The sequence below is a fragment of the Ascaphus truei genome, chromosome 7 (assembly GCF_040206685.1).
Source record: "Ascaphus truei isolate aAscTru1 chromosome 7, aAscTru1.hap1, whole genome shotgun sequence".
NCBI classification, from domain to species: Eukaryota; Metazoa; Chordata; class Amphibia; order Anura; family Ascaphidae; genus Ascaphus; species Ascaphus truei.
The window spans coordinates 63,780,223-63,802,253 of record NC_134489.1 but is presented as its reverse complement, the minus strand read 5'-3'; the positions used below and the strand labels follow the sequence as shown (position 1 = coordinate 63,802,253).

The following is a 22,031-nucleotide window of genomic DNA, read 5'->3' as shown; positions in this document are numbered from 1 at the left end:
ATGGGAACAGCATTGCACTTGCTTATAAGGGTTCCATGTAAAAATGGATTTCAGGCAAACGGTGACACATTGTGTGCCTATTTGCCAGAATCCCTTGCTGCAGTTGAAGCACTGTATGCTAGGTGATAATGGTGAAAGGCAGGGTTGCAGATCTGTCTCAAGACATGTGAATGTGCTCACGTGATATTCTTTATTGGATATATATATATATAGCCCCCGTATTCCTCAGGGGATTGTCACATGCTGCGGCTTAGTCAATAGGGCGGCTGCATTTGCAATTGAGGCCTTTTCAGTGCAAGAGAGCCTGCGCTGGCAGTTCTGAATAGAGACAGTTAACAGAGGCTGCAGTTACATGTTGCTAGGCAACCAGTGAAGCTGTGAGAGATTACAGTTTTAGACAGCTTTTAAAAAGAGTGTCAGTTAGAGCTGGGAGCTGGGGGAGTTAGGGTGTGTGTGCAGGGAGCAGTAGCTCCTAGCACTAGGCCTAGTTACCCCAAGAGGTCCCAGATAAGTTACCATTCCCCAGTTTGTGGTTGCTTCAGGGACAGGCCCTACGTAAGGAGATCTGCCCCTTTAGTTATTTGCTTAAGTTAGGACACCCTCAGTGTCCAGCAGCCTGATTGCTGGGTCTGGGCCCAGACCCCTCAGTTACATAGAGACTATCTTCGTGGAGGCCAAGCCAAGCAGTGACTGTGGCCTGCCGGCTACAGGCGGATCCCCGTCAAGGTACAGACGGTGTGGAGCTGTGGTGATATTATCCACGCTGGAAGTCACCCCACGCGTAGGAGGACATCACGTCGGATCAGACGGATCCATACCGGTTGTATAGCGGTACCCGCGGGCTGGAGCCCCGGGCAGGTATCTATAAATAGTGCATCAACACGTCCAGGGATAGCGCTATCTCCATCACACGTGGATGGGTTTGGACATAAGGTACTCTGGGGAATACTTATGTTGATGTGTGCACCCGGTGCACTTCTATGTGTACGGCTATATGCATTATTCTGTGTGGTACAGGTACCGAAGTTATTAGTATTAGCAATAGTAAACAGTTATTAGCATACACTGTGTGCGTGTCTTATTATTGTGGTTCCTGTAAGAGGACCATCCCACTCAGGTGGGAACCCTTACAGGTGGAGGCGCTGTGTACGACGAATCAGGTAACCCCAGGCTCCCAGTGGCAGAGGGTCAGGTCTTCTGTGAGCCTATCAGGTAATGCATCACACCCGGTAACATAAGTGTAGATTTCCCCACATGGTCCCCATCTGCGATAGGGGGGGGGGAAAGGTGTTACATTTGGAGGCAGCTGCTGAGATCTCAGACCTGGGGTGCCCTGTCCTATTTTTCATGCAAATTGTCCAATTTACTTTTCCACTATGTGGGTGCCATCAAGTCAGGAGGTCCACGCATGGGCCACAAAACTTAGCCCGACCCCGAACTGCCTGGTCGTTGTGGGCGGAGTTCCTGCATCCGCATTCGCGTCAGACATCCAGGCGCATGTTCGCAAACTCCCTGGACTGGCACAAGCATGGGTCATAGGGCGAAAGTATGATTCCCTCTGTCAATGGAGTGCCATGATAATAAAGGTAGGCCATGCCATATGTGAGGAAGACGGTCCCCAATTCCTAACTCTGCCCGAGGGTCCGATTAATGGGTGCCCAATTATCTATCCTGACCTAGAAGTTTCTTTGGCTCCCGCATCCGGGGAGGCTAATAATGAGTCCCACTCAAAATGGCGTCTCCCACCAAGTCAGGAGAGCGCACGTGCTAATGGCGGCCAGGCTGCGCCACAATGCGTTACAGTAACCAGCCCGGGTCTGGCGCGAGAACCAGAGCTCCACCCCCGTGACGTAAGTGAGTCTCAGTCCACCACTTCTGTTCCCCGGCAGGGAGAAACAGGATGCAGCGAACTGCACCCTCAGTTATACAGAGGTTGGCGAGTAAAAGGAGTGAAAGCACCCTATCTTTTGTGCCCGTGCTTACAAAAGGAGTTGAATAAGTATGGCGGTATGGACTTTGACCCTTATCACCTACCAGTAGAACTTCTGGTGGCAAAAGTGGACAGGCAGGGGTGCGTACGATGTTTCTGCAGCAAATGTGATTTTCCAGATGGAGAACTGACTTGGGGACCCAAGAGTGCTTGCTGCGGAGCACAGTTCCTGCAACACATGCTGCTGCGGCCCACGGAAACCGCAGAGAAAGATGCGACAGACCCCTCTACTGGGTCTTTCAATGCTGCCAATCTACCTACCTCAAGAGCAGAGGTTTTGGAGGGCCCGTGCGTCCTAACAGCGGTTCCAGACTCAACTCCAGAATCGGTTCCAGATTCGGTTCCAATGCCGGAACCTCAGGTGTTTGAACCAACGAAGGGTAAGGCGTCCCTACCCCCATTCTCTTCTACTGACAACAGTAGTCAATCAGCCGTGGTGATGCGCCTGCCGGCAGACCACTCAAGTGAAGCTGAGGACAACGAGCTGATTGCCCCACCTACTGCAGACTCTGCTGTGGGCCCGTGTGCCCTACTGCGGCCGGTCAGGCCTACAACGATGGTACCATCGGTCCCAGGCTTGGGATCAGTACCTCCCAATGACGACAGGGGTAAGTTGACTGCCCCAGGGGTGTCAGGTGTGAGCTCCCCAGTGATCGTGGAGCATGGTGGCTCCAAAGGTAGGGTCAAGCGGGCGATAGGCTCACCCTGTCATCGCGTCCTGGTGGAGGTGTCCCCCTTAGAATATCTCTGCAGACCAGTGAGCAGATTTGACCCCATCAAGATATCCAGTACAGCGGCGATGCGCGGTGCTTACTCCTACCAGAGGAAGCTTCAAGTTCTTTCGTCCCAAGACATGGACCTGCCCGTAGATATTGTGATGTCCCCAGAAGACGTCGCCGCTCAAGAGATTATTGGAGCGAACCAAGACTGTGCTGAGACCGCTCGGGTAATTATTGCCTCCTTCATGCGCACTATGGAGCGCTTCATTCACCATGTGGTGGACCGAGGCAAGGGGCGAGACCCCCTGGCCTGTATCATCCATGCTGCGGATGGCCGGGCAAATGTCTGGCACCAAGATCCCTTACTATTCCTTCTACCAGGGGGAGGAGAGGGTTTGGGATTAGAGACTGTATCCCCAGATCATGAGCTCCAAAAGACTCCCAGGAGTCAGTCACTCAATTTGTCAGGGGTACCCCACTATGAGACTCAGCTGGCCTCGGGTATCAACGTGATGATGTTGGGTACCGTTGATCAAGTGCATGTGATTTGCTGTATAACTTATGCAATGCATTTTTCATTATATAAATCTCTGTTATATGTCTGCTACCCAAGCGAGGCCGTTGGGATTTTACAAGGGGAAGTGTATAGCCCCCGTATTCCTCAGGGGATTGTCACATGCTGCGGCTTAGTCAATAGGGCGGCTGCATTTGCAATTGAGGCCTTTTCAGTGCAAGGGAGCCTGCGCTGGCAGTTCTGAATAGAGACAGTTAACAGAGGCTGCAGTTACATGTTGCTAGGCAACCAGTGAAGCTGTGAGAGATTACAGTTTTAGACAGCTTTTAAAAAGAGTGTCAGTTAGAGCTGGGAGCTGGGGGAGTTAGGGTGTGTGTGCAGGGAGCAGTAGCCCCTAGCACTAGGCCTAGTTACCCCAAGAGGTCCCAGATAAGTTACCATTCCCCAGTTTGTGGTTGCTTCAGGGACAGGCCCTACGTAAGGAGATCTGCCCCTTTAGCTATTTGGTTAAGTTAGGACACCCCCTGTGTCCAGCAGCCTGATTGCTGGGTCTGGGCCCAGACCCCTCAGTTACATAGAGACTATCTTCGTGGAGGCCAAGCCAAGCAGTGACTGTGGCCTGCCGGCTACAGGCGGATCCCCGTCAAGGTACAGACGGTGTGGAGCTGTGGTGATATTATCCACGCTGGAAGTCACCCCACGCGTAGGAGGACATCACGTCGGATCAGACGGATCCATACCGGTTGTATAGCGGTACCCGCGGGCTGGAGCCCCGGGCAGGTATCTATAAATAGTGCACCAACACGTCCAGGGATAGCGCTATCTCCATCACACGTGGGTGGGTTTGGACATAAGGTACTCTGGGGAATACTTATGTTGATGTGTGCACCCGGTGCACTTCTATGTGTACGGCTATATGCATTATTCTGTGTGGTACAGGTACCGAAGTTATTAGTATTAGCAATAGTAAACAGTTATTAGCATACACTGTGTGCGTGTCTTATTATTGTGGTTCCTGTAAGAGGACCATCCCACTCAGGTGGGAACCCTTACAGGTGGAGGCGCTGTGTACGACGAATCAGGTAACCCCAGGCTCCCAGTGGCAGAGGTTCAGGTCTTCTGTGAGCCTATCAGGTAATGCACCACACCAGGTAACATAAGTGTAGATTTCCCCACATGGTCCCCATCTGCGATAGGGGGGGGGGGAAGGTGTTACATATATATATGAAATATTACTGTGTGCTCACAGGCAGGTCTGCAACCCTGTCTTTCACCATTATCGCCCAGCATACAGTGCTTCCACTGTAGCAAGGGATTCTCGGAAATGACATGAAAATGAGCACACAGTGCCACCTTTTTCTTAAAATCCATTTTGACATGGACCCCTATAACCTTATGCTTGCTGCATTGCACAGCTTTTCGGCACAGCCTGGGTTACGATGCATAGCCAGTCAAACCACTCACAGGTAGCTTTTTTGTTTTGAAAATTCTTTTATTATGCAGTGAATCTTTACAACAAGATCATAACAATACATAAATCATTTTCCAAACAAAAATAAACTGCGACATGTACAACGGTGCAGTGCATAACCCACACATCTCTCATACATTAACTTTTATGAATATTTTCTCCAAAGTAAAAAATCTGTGACGTGCACCACGGGCTAGTGCATTACCTATACATGTGTCATGCGTTTAGTTTAATACATGTCATACATACATCTCAAACTTTATTTGCACAGAAAAACCTTTTGGAGGATGGGTGGGGGGAGCGGGTTTAGTCCTTCTCAAGGCCGTCAATGATGGAATAGTCTTTGAGCAGGCTGTGAATCAGCCTGTGACAGTCCTGTACCGACATCCTCTTCTTCCCCTTGGTCAAACGTTCCCTGGCGAATAGCAAAATGTCCTTGAAACAACACATTAGACGCCAACCAGTTTCGATTGCGTCCTCTGTGTGTGTTCCTGAAAAAAGTCTGTAGAACACGAATAGTACATAATGTACTTCCTCGGTATACAATCCCTTCGTTCAGAGTCCAGAGATTACAACAAGGCCTGCGCAAAGGGGCAGTTCCAGAAGAGGTGAAGAACAGTTTTCTCCAATGGGTTGCACCTGGGGCAGTCCCTCACAAGGCTAAGTCTACTTTCATACTTGTCTGCCCCCACGGGAAGTCCCCCGTGTATGGCCTGCCATGCAATGTCCTTATACTTGTTCATTAGTTCTTTCGATGCCACATTCCTCCACACCGTTCAAAAGGGTTGGGGTGGAGTCCTGGGACCGACTCTATGATGTCCTTTGCCCTGATCATTTTGTAAACAGATCTGGCTCACGAACCTCCTCAAGTCCTTATAGAACCAGGGCATGTGCCAGTTGTAAGGTATGGAGCTGTCCCACTTGTCCCACCCCAGTGCTCTCCAGTGCGGCAGGAGTAGGAAGCGGGATATGGAGTAGCCCGAAGAGTCCTTGTCGCAGTCTCAGGGTGATTCGCACACAGTTGCTTGCAAAGAAAGCACACAACATAGTAGGGATTTCAGGAATTACTTTACCCCAGATGAAGCGGAACACTGCCATGGAGATTGCCTGACAGGTTCTGCTCGAGGGTGGCCATGCCTAGGCCACATACTGCAGAACAGGAAGAACCCCGTTCTGCAGCACCACTTTTTTCCCCTCTACGGTGAGGGGTCTTAGGCACCACATTCCAAATTTCTCCTTCACTTTGTTCAGTCTTTCATTCCAGCTCTTCAGGGCTGCGCCTTCGCTACCCACACCAAACCAGACATCTCCCTCATCCCACCCCCGCAGCACCCTGCCCATTAAATCGTGGGAGACACGGTCGAAGGCCTTTTCCTGGTTCAAGCTGACCAGGGCCGCATGTATGCGGCGGTCTTTGATGTAGTGGACTGTGTCTCTGATTAGGGCGAGGCTGTCTGCGATCCTGCGGCCTGGGATGCCGCACGTCTTGTATGGGTGGATGATCTGTTGGATGACCTTCTTTGGTCTGTTTGGCAGTACTTTCGCTAGGATCTTGTAGTCCACGTTCAGGAGCGAAGTGGGACGCCAGTTCTTGAGGTCGCACCTCTCTCCCTTTCGCTTGTACAAGAGCGTAAGCATTCCTTCCCAGCGTTGGGGGGCATCCTACCCTCTGCTTTCATCTCCCTATAAAGCTCGAGCAGGTCCGGGCTGATCAGGTCCCACAGTTTCGTGTATAACTCAGCTGGGATGCCATCTCCGCCCGGCAGATGTAATAGTTTCTGAATTCCAGGAATTTTATAACAATTTATACGATAGGGAAAAGGTTTTCCATAACACCAAACAGATGGCTTTGCTCTCTAATTATCTACAGATGGCTAATCTGCCTCACTTATCCACTTCAGATGAGTCTGTACTAGACCAACAAATTAGCCTAGAAGAATTGGCTTTTGTCATCAAAAACGTAAAATCCTCTAAAGCTGCTGGCCCAGGCAAGTTTGCAAATATCTATTATAAAAACTTCTCACAAGTTCTCACACCCCATCTTCTGAACCTTTTTAACTTGACTCTAAAGGAATCTTCCTTTCCACCAAATATGCTTCACGATTTAATTTCCCTGATATACACAGAGGGCAAGGACCCAGCCTGTTGTGACTCCTGAGGAAGCCGTCCACCCCTATACGGCGAAACGCGCAGAGCGTGGCTTTGAGGCAGTTTGTGAGAGAGAGAGCATCAGAGGCATTCCCGGCGTCCATCACGTATGCAGCGGTGAAGCGTCGACCGGATGTGACGGAGAGGACGCAGACAGATGCGGAAGACAGTGTCGGCACGCGAGACGGAACAACGGAGCAGTGAGATCGCTACTCACCTGTACCCCCTGTGTTAGGACCAGTAGGTCAGGCCAGAATCTACATTTGTGTTAAGCTTCCATTTTGTCTGATCATAACTAGTTAAGATTCTGTAGTCAGCCTTTTGCTGAAATATAATTCCTAAATGCACTCAATTTCTGCCAAATTACATTTCCTTTCTTCCTGCTCAGGATATTGCTAAGATACTTTTTGTATCGTCAGTCTCCTGCTCTTTTAGTTAGAATATAATAGACTGATTCTCTTAAAGAGGTAAAATAGTGTCATTTAGTTGCTAAAGATTCAAGGTCTCTTTTGATAACAGACAATGAATAAGCTATGTATTCAGACATTGCTTGTATTGGGAGAAACACGTCCCAAAATCATGCCACTAATATGTCCTGCCCCTAAATCACGCCTCTAATCAAAGCTACGCCCAAGACACACCCAGGTTATGCCTATGTTATGCCTATGTTACGCCTCTAACCAATATCTTCTTTTTCCTGTATAAAAGTCATTACCCTATGAGTAATAAATTGAGACAAAAGATTTGAAACCTGGCGTGCGTTACGTTTCATTTCTTTCATATCCCCGGGCCTGTAAGTTTAACAAAAATCTGAGATAACAAGTCGCAGGGCGTGAAAGCTTCTCGAGAAGTCTGCTGCAAACGGTGCAGATTGTGTATCCAGTCATAAGGCCTTCAGCTTTCTTGGCAGAGGAAAGGTTCCTCTCAGTTCTGAAGCCTAGGCGAGGAATAACGGTTTTCCTTCACCCTGCATACTGTTTTCATGCTTGTTGTTCATCTCTTTAATGTAAGCCTCCATTTGTGAGTTTGTTTTACTGGGATCAATTGTATTTGACCTGCACCATGGTCTGCCCTCTCTTTTTTCAAGAATGCTGAGACTTTCTTCCCCATCTACAAGTGCCACTTCCAGCACTTGTTTGATACTTCACCCACCTTGGCTACACCATTCCTGGATATCCAGAGATACCACCAGCACTGACTGGTATACTGGGAGCCTTTCACACTTATCACCAGTGTTCGACAAACCTATACATTTGCTCGCCCCGGGCGAGTGGATTTAACCCCCGGGCGAGTAAATATTGGCCCAAGCAGCACACGTTTGGTACTAGGTGGCGAGTAGATTTTTTTGTGTGGCGAGTAGATTTTTTGGTGATTTGTCAACCACTGCTTATCACTACTTGTTTATAGCATATTGCACTATATTTTTATTTCTCTTTTTCACGTGACTTCTACGCTCCCCTGAGATTTGAAGCTTCGATACCTACTTAGACTTTGGAAACAGTCTACCTCCAATGGTTGAGAGAAGTTGCATTTTGTATTATTTTTATATCACTTCATTGGAATTTTTTTCATTGTTTATTAATTCTAAGCCTTTGTTTTAACTATCACTGTATTCACTGTTTTCTTCCCTGAGCACTTTTTGGCTATAGATAGAGCGCCATCCAGTGCCTTTGTGGCAGCTATAGGTCAATGTCACTAATAAATTCAGTATAAAAAAATGTCTCCAAGAGTCTGGCAAATAGGCATCGTTACAGTTCTGCCCTCCCTCATGCATAATGATCAGGTAGGTTTTATACCTGGCAGGCAAGCCCCTGATAGTATATGGTGCACGGTGGATCTAATAGCTCTCGTAAGGAAGAGCAATGCCCCCTTGATGTTGCTTGGCTTGGACGCCAAGAAGGCGTTTGATCGAGTCGATTGGCTCTACATGGAAGAGTCTCTAAAAGCCTTCGGTATTCAGAGGCATCTTCCTACAAGCAACCCTTTTTCTATACACAGCCCTGTCAGCTAAAGTCATAAGCCAGGGATTCCCCTCAAACCAAATCTCCATTAAAAGTGGCACGTGATGGGACTGCCCACTCTCCCCTTTGATATTTGCTCTCTGTATGGAGCCACTAGCGGCTCACATTAGAAAAAATCCCGATATCTCTGGGATTCGGAGGAATTTAAACTAGCCTTCTCCAATTATGTATTTTTCTCTCTGTCTCGCCCTCTCACCTCTCTGGCCAATAAGCAAACTTTCACACTTTAATAGCCTGTCAGGGTTCAAGATCAATAATTGAAAATTGGAAGTTCTCAGCTGCATTGAATCTCAACCACCCGGTGTACATCTGCGTTGCCCCAAAGGCGGACAGCCTGATAGGGCTCCCCAAGAGCTACTCCCCTCTGCATGGGACCAGCGTGCTAAGGCTTAAAATTTTCTTGTACTTTGTGGAACGTCAACTCCACCCACTGGAATGTTAATGAGCCAAGAGGACACAAAGAACTTTGTGTTCACAGCTGCATTGAATCTCAACCACCCCAGTGTGCATCTGCGTTGCCCCAAAGGCGGAGAGCTCTTGGCGCAGCTGAAGAGCAGCCAAAGGGTGTGAGCCGTTTGCTGCCGTTCGCTGATGTTTGGTGATGTTAAAGTGATGTTAAAGCTGCTTTATTTCAATCTGAAACTTACAAGCCCTTTATCCCCTGTACTCAATTCAAAGTCAAATTCGCCAAGTTGCTATAGGTTGTTAGAGATGATTTTCTTACCTGAACAAATTATAACATCTCCTAGATAGGTAGAATATAGTCCGTAAAGATGAATCTCCTGGCCCATATACTATATCTATTTCAGACTCTTCCAATTCCAATTGTTAATAAAAAATATTCTCAACCTCCAAGCTCTGATCACTAAATTCATATGGAGCAATAAAGGACCATGTATCCGTAGACAAATCCTAACCTAGCCATCCAGTGTGGGCGGATTAGCGCTCGCTTGCCTAATGTCCTATTACAAGGCGACTCAGACAGTGCTCTGGCATATTGTATTGTATTGTATTGTATGTCTTTATTTATATAGCGCCATTAATGTACATAGCGCTTCACAGTAGTAATACATGTGGTAATCGAATAAATAACAGATAATATAAATAACAGATCATGGGAATAAGTGCTTTAGACAAACATAACATTAAGGAAGAGGAGTCCCTGCCCCGAGGAGCTTACAATCTAATTGGTAGGTAGGGAGAACATACAGAGACAGGAGGAGGGAGTTCTGGTAAGTGCGTCTGCAGGGGGCCAAACTTTATGTATCATGTGTTCAGAATGTTCACAGTGCTATTCGTATGTTTCTTTAAGCAAGTGTGTCTTAAGGTGGGTTTTAAAGGTGGATAGAGAGGGTGCTAGTCGGGTACTGAAGGGAAGGGCATTCCAGAGGTGTGGGGCAGTCAGTGAAAAAGGTTTAAGGTGGGAGAGGGCTTTAGATAAAAAGGGGGTAGAAAGAAGACATCCTTGAGCAGAATGCAAGAGTCGGGGTGGTGCATAGCGAGAAATTAGGGCTGAGATGTAAGGAGGGGCAGAAGAGTGTAAAGCTTTAAAAGTGAGGAGAAGAATGGGGTGTGAGATGCGGGATTTGATTGGAAGCCAGGAGAGGGATTTCAGGAGGGGAGATGCTGAGACAGATCTAGGAAAGAGTAGAGTGATTCTGGCAGCAGCATTTAGGATAGATTGTAGGGGAGACAGGTGAGAGGCAGGAAGGCCGGACAGCAGGAGGTAACAGTAATCAAGATGGGAGAGAATGAGGGCCTGAGTCAGAGTTTTAGCAGTCGAGCAACAGAGGAAAGGGCGTATCTTTGTTATATTGCGGAGGAAAAAGCGACAAGTTTTAGAAATGTTTTGAATGTGAGAGGCGAATGTGAGAGAGGAGTCGAGTGTGACCCCTAGGCAGCGTGCTTGGGCTACTTGGTGGATGATCATAGTTCCAACAGTAATGTGGAAGGAGGTAGTAGGGCCAGGTTTGGGAGGAAGTATGAGGAGCTCTGTTTTAGCCATGTTGAGTTTAAGGCGACGGAGGGCCATCCAGGATGATATAGCAGAGAGACATTCAGAAACTTTGGTCTGTATAGCAGGTGTAAGGTCAGGTGTTGAAAAGTATATTTGTGTGTCGTCAGCATAGAGGTGATATTTAAACCCAAAAGATGTTATTAGGTCACCTAGAGAGAGTGTGTACAGAGAAAAGAGAAGAGGTCACAGGACAGAGCCCTGGGGTACCCCCACAGAGAGATCAATAGAGGAGGAGGAGGTGTTAGCAGAAGAGACACTGAAAGTACGATGGGAGAGGTAGGATGAGATCCAGGATAGAGCTTTGTTCCGAATACCAAGAGTATGGAGAATGTGAAGGAGAAGAGGGTGGTCCACGGTGTCAAATGCTGCAGAGAGGTCGAGTAATATGAGCAGAGTGTAATGACCTCTGTCTTTGGCAGCATGGAGGTCGTCAGTTATTTTAGTGAGGGCTGTTTCCATGGAGTGAGCAGTGCGGAAGCCAGATTGTAGAGGGTCTAGGAGAGAATAGGTGTTGAGAAAATGGAGCAAGCGAGAGAATACAAGACGTTCAAGGAGTTTAGAGGCAAAAGGCAGGAGGGAGACAGGTCGATAGTTAGAAAGACAGGTAGGGTAAAGCTTGCTGTTTTTGAGTAATAGTATGACTGTTGCATGTTTGAAGGAGGATGAAAAGGTTCCAGAGCAGAGGGAGGAGTTAAAAATGTGTGTGAGCATAGGGATTATAGTAGGAGCAAGAGGTTTTAGGAGATGGGAGGGAATGGGGTCAAGAGGGCAAGTGGTAGAGGGAGAAGTGGCGATCAACAGCGACACATCCTCCTCTGAGACAGTGGAAAAAGAGTCAAGAAAGGCAGGAGGAGAGTTAGGAAGAGGTGTAGGATGGGAAGAAGAAACAGAGGGGATGTTCTGACGTATGGATTCCACCTTTTCCTTAAAATAGTCAGCAAAGTCCTGAGCGGAGATGGAGGAAGGAGAGGCAGCTGAGGGTGGTTTGAGTAGAGTATCAAAGACAGAGAACAGTCGGCGTGGGTTAGACTTGTGCATGTTGATTAGTGCAGAAAAGTAGGCTTGTTTAGCTTGCGAGAGGGCAGAGTTGAAACAGGATAGCATAAATTTGTAGTGAAGGAAGTCTGCGAGAGTATGAGATTTCCTCCAGAGGCATTCAGAGGAACGAGTGGAGGAACGCAGCATGCGTGTGTGGGAATTTAGCCAGGGTCTAGGGTTAGAAGGGCGAGTGCGGCAGAGAGAAAGTGAGGTATGTAGATCAAGAGAGGAGGACAAGACAGAGTTGTAGTTCCTGACCAGGTTGTCGGGGTCTGTTTCAGAGCTGAGAGAGGAGAGGGAGGAGCGTAAAGTGGACTCAAAGTCAGGTAAGTGAATAGAGAGCAGGTTTCTGCAGAACCGGGGTGTAGATGGAGGTGAAGGGGAGAAGCGAGATAGAGAGAATGAGATGAGATGATGGTCAGAGAGAGGAAAAGGGGAAATGGAGAAATCGGAGAGAGAGAAGTTCTTAGTGAAAACCAGGTCTAAGTAGTGGCCATCCTTGTGGGTGCTGGCTGCAGTCCACTGTTGAAGGCCAAAAGAAGAGGTTAGAGAAAGAAAGCGGGAAGCCCAAGGGAGAGAGGGGTCATCAATGTGGCAATTGAAGTCCCCAAGGAGAAGAACAGGGGAGTCTGAGGAGAGGAAGAAAGAGAGCCAGGATTCAAAGTGAGAGAGAAAGGCAGAAGGGGGATGAGTAGAGGTAGGTGGGCGATAGATGACCGCCACATGAACAGGGAGAGGAGAGAAAATCTGGACAGTGTGAGCCTCAAAGGAGGGAAAAGCAAGAGAGGGAGGAATAGCAAGGGTTCGGTAACGACAGAGAGAGGAGAGCAGGAGCCCCACGCCTCCACCCCTGCCATCAGTGCGCGGAGTGTGGGAGAAGGAAAGGCCACCGTAGGAGAGGGCAGCTTCCAGAGCAGAGTCAGACTGAGTGAGCCAGGTCTCAGTTATAGCAAAGAGAAGCAGGGAGTGAGAGAGAAAGAAGTCATGCACAGAGAGGAACTTGTTAGAGAAAAAGCGAGCATTCCAAAGGGCACAGGAGAAAGGGAGAGAGGAGGGAGGGTGGCAGGGGATGGGTATGAGGTTGGAGGGGTTGACACCAGAAGGCGTAGAGGTTGCAGTTGGCAGGCGAGGACGAGCGCATGTAGGAATAAGACAGGGACCAGGATTGGGAGAGATATCCCCAGAAGCAAGGAGGAGAAGCATAGATAGAAAGAGAATGTATGAGGAGGTTTTGTAGGGGTCATGGGATGTCACGTTGCCATGGAAATGCAATATCACGTGACCCGCGGTGTAATTTGACACCGGGTTGCCATGGCGACGTGTCGCCCGACACCAAGGTAAGTGAGGTACAGAGGCTTCGCCCCCCCACCCCAACCAACATTTAATTTAAATGCCTTTGGGAAAGTGCGGGGCCTCTGTAACCGCCACGCCCCCCCAACAACATCTCGCGCCCACCACTTTCCACACCCCTGCTCTAATCCACTGTCTCACGAGCCCTTAGTAAGAAGCTAGTTACAGACATTCCAGGTAGGTTGGGTGGTGATTAGCCGGCCAGAACTCTATGGAGGCTCAGGGCATCCACTGCACATCCGTCTCTCAAAAGTAACTAAAGGCTAATCTCTAGATGCTAACCTTAGGCTGTGATTATACCAAGAGCGGCAGGGCAGCAGCGCTATTCTGTGACATCACCCAGCGCTGCTGCCGATCAGCATCTTGGTTATACCGGGGAGACAGGGCAGAGGCGGCTTGGAGGCGTGGCCATGAGCGGTTCGCCCTCATTGGCTGAACCATTCACGTGATACGGCCGTCGCCAGAAAAAAAATTTTTGTCAGTCTCTTCTTCAGCCGTGCGGCGCACTTTTTTTTTTAACGTCAGGTTGGACTGATGCTTTAATAACTACAGTTGTTATTAAATCTGCCCTGGCTGCCAACTACTTTGTAGCTAACGTTATTGGTTTTCATTTACCTCTGTGGTTTTCAACCATTTTGGGCTTAAGGAACCCCATAATTATATTGTGAAATTCTGTGGAACCCCAACTCTCTAATAGCGCATCTGAGATCAGATGCATTGTAAGGAACCCCGATCCTCTCTAATAGCGTGTCTGAGATCAGATGCATTGTAAGGAACCCCGATCCTCTCTAATAGCGCGTCTGAGATCAGATGCATTGTAAGGAACCCCAACCCTCTCTAATAGTGCGTCTGAGATCAGATGCATTGTAAGGAACCTCAACCCTCTCTAATAGCGTGTCTGAGATCAGATGCATTGTAAGGAACCCCAACCCTCTCTAATAGCGCGTCTGAGATCAGATGCATTGTAAGGAACCCCAACCCTCTCTAATAGCGCGTCTGAGATCAGATGCATTGTAAGGAACCCCAACCCTCTCTAAAAGCGCGTCTGAGATCAGATGCATTGTAAGGAACCCCAACCCTCTCTAATAGTGTATCTTAGATCAGATGCATTGTGAGGAACTCCAATCCTCTCCCTAATAGCCAGGGTTACCACCTCCCCGGGTTTGACACGAAGACTCTGGGTTTTGGGCACTTACCTCCGGGCTACGGGTTTAGCATGTCAATCTCCAGGTGGTGGCGGGGTGCGGCATGGCGAGATGGCGTCTCTGGTATCCTCCGGCATTCTCCTGCAATTCCCCCTCCCCTCTCCTGCAATTCCGCGCAGCCATGTTCACTGCAGCTGGAGGGGGAATTGCAGGAAGATGCCGGGAGACGCCGCCACACCACGTAAGAGAATTCTTTAAAACATTTATCTCCAGGTTGGCATTCAGTAGAAGGTGGCAACCCTGCTAATAGCGCGTCTGAGATCAGATGCATTGTAAGGAACCCCCAACCCTCTCTAATAGCACGTCTGAGATCAGATGCATTGTAAGGAACCCCAACCCTCTCTAATAGCGCGTCTGAGATCAGATGCATTGTAAGGAACCCCAACCCTCTCTAATAGCGCGTCTGAGATTAGATGCATTGTAAATTCTTCTGTATTTGGTACAATTGTTAAATGGCCTGAAAATCACACTGAACCCTTTAGGGTTGCCTGTGGAACCCCTTTTAAAAAACTGATTTACCTTATAGCTGACATTGTTTGCCGTTTACCTGTAAGATGCAAATTGCATCTGCCTGCTGTCTGCTGATCGAATAACCAAATTATACTTTGTATATAACCATTCACTGCCTTCTCCCCTCCCCACATGATGGATAATTTAAAAATTCTTTAGTGTGCCTTATTGCTCCTGTAACCCAGCAGTAACCCAGCTCCTGAGTGCCTTATTGCTCCTGTAACACAGCAGTAACCCAGCTCCTGAGTGCCTTATTGCTCCTGTAACACAGCAGTAACCCAGCTCCTGAGTGCCTTATTTCCCCTGTAACACAGCAGTAACCCAGGTCCTGAGTGCCTTATTTACCCTGTAACGCAGCAGTAACCCAGCTCCTGAGTGCCTTATTTCCCCTGTAACGCAGCAGTAACCCAGATCTTGAGTGCCTTATTTCCCCTGTAATGCAGCAGTAACCCAGCTCCTGAGTGCTTTATTTCCCCTGTAACGCAGCAGTAGCCCAGGTCCTGAGTGCCTTATTTCCCCTGTAATGCAGCAGTAACCCAGATCTTGAGTGCCTTATTTCCCCTGTAACACAGCAGTAACCCAGCTCCTGAGTGCCTTATTTCCCCTGTAACGCAGCAGTAACCCAGATCTTGAGTGCCTTATTTCCCCTGTAATGCAGCAGTAACCCAGCTCCTGGGTGCTTTATTTCCCCTGTAACGCAGCAGTAGCCCAGGTCCTGAGTGCCTTATTTCCCCTGTAATGCAGCAGTAACCCAGATCTTGAGTGCCTTATTTCCCCTGTAATGCAGCAGTAACCCCGCTCCTGAGTGCCTTATTTCCCCTGTAACACTGCAGTAACCCAGCTCCTGAGTGCCTTATTTCCCCTGTAACACTGCAGTAACCCACATCCTGAGTGCCTTATTTCCCCTGTAATGCAGCAGTAACACAACAGTAACCCAGCTCCTGAGTGCCTTATTTCCCCTGTAACACTGCAGTAGCCCAGCTCCTGAGTGCCTTATTTCCCCTGTAACACTGCAGTAGCCCAGCTCCTGAGTGCCTTATTTCCCCTGTAACACTGCAGTAACCCAGGTCCTGAGTGCCTTATTTCCCCTGTAATGCAGCAGTAACACAACAGTAACCCAGCTCCTGAGTGCCTTATTTCCCCTGTAACACTGCAGTAACCCAGGTCCTGAGTGCTCTATTGCTCCTGTAACCTAGCTCCTAAGTGCCTTAATGCGCCTCAATATATAATAAGAGTCTAGGAAGGGGGTGAGGACAATATAATGATATATTTAAGCAAAAAATCTAAATATATATATATATTATACATAAATACAAAATAAAAAATATTATTCGAATATATCTTGTTATACTGTATATATAGTGATTACCTGTAGTAAATCTGTGCCTATACAACTATAAGCATACAATACACAAAGGGACCACTGGGTGTCACCATCACTCAGTGACTTCTAAATGAGTGAGTACTGTAATGTGTGAAACTGCCTTCTAATTAGTGAGACTACTTTATAAGGAGTGAGACTACCTCCTGAGTGAGACTCTGTAATGAATAACTGCTTTCTAATTAGTGAGGCTGCTTTATAATGCAGGAGACTGCCTTCTGAGTGAATGCTTTATAAAGAGTGAGAATGCCTTTTAATTAGTGAGACTACACTATGAGGGAGACTGGTTATGAGTGACTGCTTTCTAATTAGCGAGACTCCATTATAATGAATGAGACTGCCTTCTAATTAGTGAGACTGCTTTATAATGAGACTGCCTTCTAATTACTGAGACTGCTTTATAATGAGACTGTCTTCTAATTAGTGAGACTGCTTTATAGCGAGTGAGACTGTCTTCTAATGAATTAAGACTGCTTTTTAAGTGACACTGTCTTGTAATGAGTGACACTCTCCTTCAATGACTGAGACTGCCTTCCAATGAGTACCAACCTTCATATGAGACTACTTTCTAATTAGTGAGACTACTTTCTAATTAGTGAGACTACTTTCTAATTAGTGAGGCTACTTTCTAATTAGTGAGGTTACTTTATAATGAGTGACTGGTTCCTGAGTGAGACTGCCTTGCATTTGCATTATGCTGTTACTCTTCCAGCTTATGAGATCACACTGCCAACAACACTTACCTATCACCTCCCTTGCTTACCCACTCAACTGTCACTCATCCAGTAGCCCCACCCACCCCAAGGTGTCCCAAAACTTAAAGCAGAAGTTAAAGCAATATTCTATGTGTGTGTGTTTTTTTTTATAAATCAGTTCTGCACTATGAGAAAATACTTGTAGCATTTAAATTTAAAAAAAAAATGTTTTAAAGAAATGTTTAATGTTTCTAATGTAAGAAGCATTTCCAAAGTGACTGCCCCCTTCCCCTTCTGATAGGCTCTGGCTCTTGAGTCCCGCCCTCTCTCTAACAGTGCACAAATTGTATCTAGTAACTGCCCAGTCAATCATAACCCCTGAGGAAGCCAAACTGGAAAGTAGGCGAAACGCGTAGGGTTTTTGGCCCTCTGAAGACTCCGTAGCTTGTGAGGAAGAGTCCAGTCCCTCGTGAGCCACCGTACCCTGCTGCGCAAGCAGACGCGGAAGTGCTGACGGTCACTTCTCTGCCTTTTGGCTAAGATCAAGTGTAGGGTCTGTTCTGTGAAGGACAGACCTAAAAGGGTGCACTTGGTCCTCTGGTCATGGCCGGGAAGTGCGGATATGTAGCCCGGGCTATTTTATCATGGCACCCCAGGAGTGGTTAACCTGGTGGAGTCATTTGCTGCCACACGCACTTGACACTTGCACGGATAATTTGCACACCCCTACATTTTTCTGCACTGGCACCCCTTATTGCCTTCCGCTGAGGGGTAGCCATTATTTTTTTATCCGCCAGGCTTCCGGGTCTGGCGTGCACTTGTGCACACTTATTTTTGTCGTTTCGTCTGAGCACTTCCTGCACTGCATCACACAGCGCACTGGAGCACTCGCACCATGGATTTGTTTTTGATTTGTTTTTGGGTTATCAGTCACCTAATTTTCTTCGGAGAATGCAAGACTGTGTGCTGGTCGGTGGTCGCCATTCCCTCGGGAGAAGACTGCGGTGGGCGAGTAGGCGTGAGCTGAAAGCCCTAAAGACTTGGACCCTCCTGCGGCGTCTGCTGCACTAGGAGGGAACAGGATGGACGTCGGATTCTTCGGATGACGACGTCGGTGTAACATCGGGACTTTTCCTGGCCCTCGTGGCTGAAGAGGACCGACTATGTCATGGACTTGCAGCTCTCCGGAGCCTATAGTCACAAGTGGAGCGCACCTGATCTCACAGCGTGGACCACGAGCACGGTTTTTGAGGTGGAATCACTTTTCCACCACCCTGGCTACAAAAACAAACAAAAAACAGCTGTCTGTGGGTGGGTTTTCTGTGTACGCACCTTAACCCTGGCTGTGCTCAAAGCTGTGACCATGCAGCAAGCTTAAGCCTATAGAGAACCATGTTAAAAAAGGTTTTTGAAGCAAAAAGTGGCACTGTGTGCTCATTTGCATGTCATTTCCCAGAATCCCTTGCTGCAGTGGAAGTGCTGTATGCTGGGTGATAATGGGGAAAGGTGGGGTTGCAGACCTGCCTAAGACATGCAGATGAGCATACAGTTGTATTTACATTTATATATATATATATGTTCTTCAGTGTTAGGTGATACCTTTTTTATTGGACTAACAATTTATGTCATAGGACAAGCTTTCGAGAGTTTTCCTCTCTTCCTCAGGTCTGCGTATCGCTGACCTGAGGAAGAGAGGAAAAATGCGATTTGCTTTAGTGAATACCGTTTTTTTCACAAATTACAAACCACAAGGTAGGAACATGCCAACACGTTCGATGTTGCAGTGATATGCTTACACTTAAATACTGTGAAATACTGTAGGTGGCCCAACGTCATTTAACCCAGGGGTGCACAAACTATTGGAGTTGCGTCCCCCCTGCTTGGTCCCACCTGTGCTCGTGACCCCCTTACCTCGTTTTGTGGCGTCAAATTACGCCGCAGAGTCATGTGACGTCACGACCCGGCGTCATGATTTGACGCCGCGTTGTCATGGTGACAGATCACGTCACGTCACATGGTCCCGCGGTGTCATTTGATGTGGCGTTGCCATGGCGATGCGTCACACCACGCATCTGAATCCCGGTAAGTGAAGTTGCAGAGGCCTCACGTGATCCCCCGGCATTTAATTTAAATGCCTTGGGGAAGAGCGCAGGACCTCTGCAACCGCCCGGGCCCCCCCAGGAAAATCTCACGCCCCCCAGTTTTCGCACACCTGACTTAACCTATGGAAAATAACATTTTCATGAATAAGAAGCTCAATAAGAAACTCATTTCTTATTACAGAGATTTGTTCTTATTACAGGGATCATTTTTATCACAGGTGCTGTTCTCATTACAGGTGTTGTTCTTATTAAAGGGGTCATGCTTATTACAGATTGTTCTCATTACAGGGATTATTGTTATTAAAGGGTTTGTTCTTATAACAGGGTTTATCTTAAGGAAGGGGTTCTCATAATGCAGTTTTTTTTAACCTTTTTGTAGTTAAGGAACCATATATCTATATATCTATATATATATAGTGAAATTCTGCAGAGCCCCCAACCCTCACTAATAGCGCTTCTCAGATTAGATGCAGTGTAAGGAACCCCAACCCTCTCTAATAGTGCGTCTTAGATCAGATGCATTGTAAGGAACCCCAACCCTCTCTAACAGCGCGTCTGTGATCACATACATTGTAAATTCTTCTGTATTTGGTACTATTTTCAAATGAACTGAAAATTGCAGGGAACCCATAATTATATTGTGAAATTCTGTGGAACCCCAACTCTCTAATAGCGCATCTGAGATCAGATGCATTGTAAGGAACCCCGATCCTCTCTAATAGCGCGTCTGAGATCAGATGCATTGTAAGGAACCCCGATCCTCTCTAATAGCGCGTCTGAGATCAGATGCATTGTAAGGAACCCCAACCCTCTCTAATAGTGCGTCTGAGATCAGATGCATTGTAAGGAACCTCAACCCTCTCTAATAGCGTGTCTGAGATCAGATGCATTGTAAGGAACCCCAACCCTCTCTAATAGCGCGTCTGAGATCAGATGCATTGTAAGGAACCCCAACCCTCTCTAATAGCGCGTCTGAGATCAGATGCATTGTAAGGAACCCCAACCCTCTCTAATAGCGCGTCTGAGATCAGATGCATTGTAAGGAACCCCAACCCTCTCTAATAGTGCGTCTTAGATCAGATGCATTGTAAGGAACCCCAACCCTCTCTAACAGCGCGTCTGTGATCACATACATTGTAAATTCTTCTGTATTTGGTACTATTTTCAAATGAACTGAAAATTGCAGGGAACCCTTTAGCGATGCCCGAGGAACCCAAGGTTTCCTAGGAACTCTTGTTGAAAAACACTGTTATCATGGTTTGTTCGTAATACAGAAATGTGTTCCTATTACAAGGGGTTGTTCTTATTATAGGAAGTTGTTCTTACTATAGGGGGTTGCTCTTATTACAGGGGTTTGCTCTTATTACAGGGGGTTGCTCTTATTACAGGGGTTTGTTCTTATTACAAGGGGTTTGTTCTTATTACAGGGGTTTGCTCTTATTACAGGGGGTTGCTCTTATTACAGGGGTTTGTTCTTATTACAAGGGGTTTGTTCTTATTACAGGGGGTTGTTCTTATTACAGGGGGTTGTTCTTATTACAGGGGGTTGCTCTTATTACAGGGGTTTGCTCTTATTACAGGGGGTTGTTCTTATTACAGGGGGTTGTTCTTATTACAGGGGGTTGTTCTTATTGCAGGGGGTTGCTCTTATTGCAGGGGTTTGCTCTTATTACAGGGGGTTGTTCTTATTACAGGGGGTTATACTTATACTATAGGAGCGTCCCATACACGTGTAGGCTCATGTGCTGTTTGCTGTTCATTCCCATAGCCTGCAGTTGCCATGTGTTGGCTCCTGTCCCGGGACATTTGGGGGAGTGTCTGCGAGAGTGTTCTGTACACTGTGACTGTCTCTCTTGTACAGTACAAACATTATGCAATTATATTTATAACCCACACAAAGGAAATACCTTTTAGGAACAGAACATCTGTGGAGGAGGTGTGCTCATACTGTAAATCCTATACACAGCCTGTAGGGTTTTAACGTAACTTACCCGGATATATTCCGTCTGTATAATGCTACAGTGTCTATATGTATATACAGTATGTGTGTGAATGAAAAATAAATAAATTATATATATATATATATCACAACCACATTTACAGCCCTATATACCTCAAGGTTTTAACTCCCATTATACAGAGGTATATTCTGTATAATACTACAACGCGAGAGAGAGAGAGAGAGAGAGAGAGAGAGAGAGAGAGAGAGAGAGAGAGAGAGAGAGAGAGAGAGAGAGAGAGAGAGAGAGAGAGAGAGAGAGAGAGAGAGAGAGAGAGAGAGAGAGAGAGAGAGAGAGAGAGAGAGAGAGAGAGAGAGAGAGAGAGAGAGAGAGAGAGAGAGAGAGAGAGAGAGAGAGAGAGACACAAAAAACAGAAGGTGGGTGATGTGGGACATACTCAGGTGTCTTTGTGACATCTGTCACTCTCTGTGATGATCCCCCTCTCTCAGGGGTTAATCCTCAGCACATGGCCCTGTGAGTGTAATCTATGCGTCAGCTCAGAGTCTGATCTCACAGACATTAAAGAGAGGGAGGGAGAGATACACAGATACATAGATGGATGATAGGTATTTAGATAGAAAGCTATTTAGGTACATACAGTATACAGATAGATATTTAGGTAGATAGATATTAAGGTATATAGATATACAGATAGGTAGAATGAGATATTTAAGTAGATAAATACATATTTGATACTTGAGAGATAGATATCAAGGTAGATAGATATACAGATAGATATTGAGGTATATATACAGATCGATATTTAGGTAGATAAATATTCAGATACATATTTAGGTAGATAGATATTTAGATAGCAGACAGGCGGAATTACGGAGGGGAGGAAACAGAGGAGGAGTAAGAGGAAGAAGG

At 47.0% G+C, this 22,031-nt stretch overlaps 1 protein-coding gene across 5 annotated transcripts in view; it reads left to right on the top strand.

Annotated features, from left to right (window-relative positions):
- The first annotated feature begins 335 nt into the window (after positions 1 to 335).
- Positions 336 to 22,031, top strand: part of LOC142499439 (uncharacterized) — a 30,103-nt gene continuing 8,407 nt past the window's right edge. For 2 of the 5 annotated variants that reach the window (XM_075608786.1, XM_075608784.1), the window contains exon 1: positions 21,511 to 22,031. This exon is cut by the window's right edge and continues 203 nt beyond it. The gene's annotated coding sequence lies outside the window, so the exon portion shown is untranslated. Of the gene's footprint in view, positions 4,004 to 21,510 lie in introns of those variants that run through there. The other 3 variants (XM_075608782.1, XM_075608783.1, XR_012802673.1) reach the window with 2 other exon arrangements.